Consider the following 2,898-nt stretch of genomic DNA (forward strand, 5'->3'; position numbering starts at 1 on the left):
GGGGGGGGGTTTGGGGGGTTTTGGGGGGTTAATTTAGGTGTTTCATATATTGTGCTATAGCTAGCTAATTAATAGAGAGAAGTGTCCTCTCTTTTGTCCGTGCTTGGTCGACGCTACGTACCATACATACATACGTATAGAGAGGACTAGCTAGACACGCTAGCTAGCTAGTAAGCAAACAGAAGATCGTCATGAACATATATGCATACAGAGAGAAGTGATATCGACCACCTCTCCTTCTCCGAGAGATTGGTCGAACAAACAAGTTCTCGTATATCTATCCGACACTACCGGCTACATATATACAATAATTATCTTTTACAAATATATAATCTCCTAAAATACGGACACGTGGTCCACATAGTATTCTCCGTCTTCAGCGATCACGTGGTCAAGAAAGAATGCCGCCAATTCCTCTTGAATTGCTCGCATGCGATCTGGTGCTAGGAGTTCATCCCGCATCCGAAACATCTAATTTTAGGAAGGGGGTCAATACATACATATATATATATATATATATATATATATATATATGAATGAATGAAACTCAACACAAATGATGGTAATAAAATAAAATTGTGAATATTGTTATTTACGCACTTCATATTGTTTGTCGGAGTAGCCCCGCTCACAGGTCGTGTGGCGGATGGACTCGCAAATGTAGTATCCACAGAAATCATTCCCTTGTTCCTGCCACAACTACTTTACAAGAAATAGAGGTCAATCAAACTGATAATTAGCAAGCATGCTAAATGGTATTGATGAAACTAGCGCTTGAATCACTAGGAGATGTCTGGAATATGCTACTATATAGTACTTACTTTCAGGTGCCTAAATTGCAGCTTCTTCGGTAGTCCCAGAGCTTTTTTGGTGAATTTTCTCCAAGCCCTGCCATACAAAGAAAACAATTACTTGATATCATAAATGAACAAAGTTGCTGATATGGTGGATAATGATCGATTTAACTTACTTCTCGAGCATTTCAGTCATGTCCGCATACTCCTTGGGATCTTTTCGCTTGGAGTCTAAGATAGTTACTACTCCCTTCTCAAGCTTAATCTCTAGGAGAATATAGTGGTAGCTGCGCACACATGCATAGTTTCTACAAATATTTACAACATGGCAATTATTATTCAAACATGACAGATATGGATATATTAGTGGCAAACATAGAACTAGCTAGCTAATCACAATAAGGAATCATATTAGTGGCCTCGACGCTGCTTCTCTAGGGTTTGGGGTGGCCTCGACAACGCTTCAAGGGTTAGGGGGTGGCCTCGAGAATGCTTCAACCTCCAATCCTAGAGGGCATACGACCTTCTTTGCTGCGTATGTACTGTCGGGCAATTCGTTATCCTTTGGAAGCTTCTTCTTCATTATTTTTAGTAGCTTCTCAAATCCTTTATCAGGCACAGAATTCTCTGCCTTCCACTGCAGCAATTCGAGTACGGTACCGAGCTTTGTGTTGCCATCTTCGCAATTGGGGTACAACCCCTTTTTGTGATCCTCTAACATGCGATCGAACTTCAGCTTCTCCTTTTGACTTTCGCATTGTGTCCTTGCATCGACAATGACCCGGCGGAGATCATCATCATCGGGCACATCGTCTGGTTCCTCTTGATCTTCAGCAGCTTCGCCCGTTGCAGCACCATCGTGCACATCGTCTGGTGCATCTTGATGTTCAGTAGCATCACCGTATTCAGGGGGCACATAGTTGTCATCGTACTCTTCTTCCTCGCCGTCTTCCATCATAACCCCTATTTCTCCGTGCCTCGTCCAAACATTATAGTGTGGCATGAAACCCTTGTAAAGCAGGTGGGTGTGAAGGATTTTCCGGTCAGAGTAAGACTTCGTATTCCCACATATAGGGCATGGACAACACATAAAACCATTCTGCTTGTTTGCCTCAGCCACTTCGAGAAAATCATGCACGCCCTTAATGTACTCGGAGGTGTGTCTGTCACCGTACATCCATTGCCGGTTTATCTGCGTGCATTATATATAATTAAGTGTGTCAAAAATCATTACAGAACATCATGAATAGATAATTAAGTGACCAAATTAATAGAAGTTCATCATCACATAAAAACCAAAGTAGATACATAGTTCTCATCTAACAACATAAAGCTCTGCAGAGCATCTAAATTAATTAAACCATACATTGAAACTATGTAAAACATTTCAATGCAAAAACAAATGCGATCATAATCGCAACCAAGGTAACAACTGATCCAACGGCATAATGATACCAAGCCTCGATATGAATGGCATATTTTCTAATCTTTCTCATCTTCAAGCGCATTGCATCCATCTTGATCTTGTGATCATCGATGACATCCGCAACATGCAACTCCAATATCATCTTCTGCTCCTTAAGTTTTTTTATTTTTTCCTTCAAGAAATTATTTTCTTCTTCAACTAAATTTAACCTCTCGACAATAGGGTCGGTTGGAATTTCCGGTTCAACAACCTCCTAGATAAATAAAATCTATGTCACGTTGGTCGGCATAATTTTCATAAACAATAAATGAACCAATAGTTATGAAAAGATAATATATACCACATCCGAATCATAGACAGGACGAGGGCCGACGGGGGCGGATACCAAAACCATCGACGCACTATATAAGATGCAATAATAAAAGTAAGAAAATAATACAAGTATCTATCTAAACAAACAAGTAATAATATTTTTCCTTTCAGAAAGAAGATAAGAACAAGAGGCTCACCATGGTGGTGCCGGCGATGAGATCGGCGCGGGTGATCGACGGCGGTGAAGACGGGGACGGGGCGTGACGGACCGCTAAACCTAGATAAATATTGAGGAAAATGGAGCTTGGCGGTCGAGCTTGGAGAGGAGAAACCTTAAGTAGTGTGGCTCGGGCATTCCATCGAACA

This window comes from Triticum dicoccoides, chromosome 6B (assembly GCF_002162155.2).
Source record: "Triticum dicoccoides isolate Atlit2015 ecotype Zavitan chromosome 6B, WEW_v2.0, whole genome shotgun sequence".
Lineage (NCBI taxonomy): Eukaryota > Viridiplantae > Streptophyta > Magnoliopsida > Poales > Poaceae > Triticum > Triticum dicoccoides.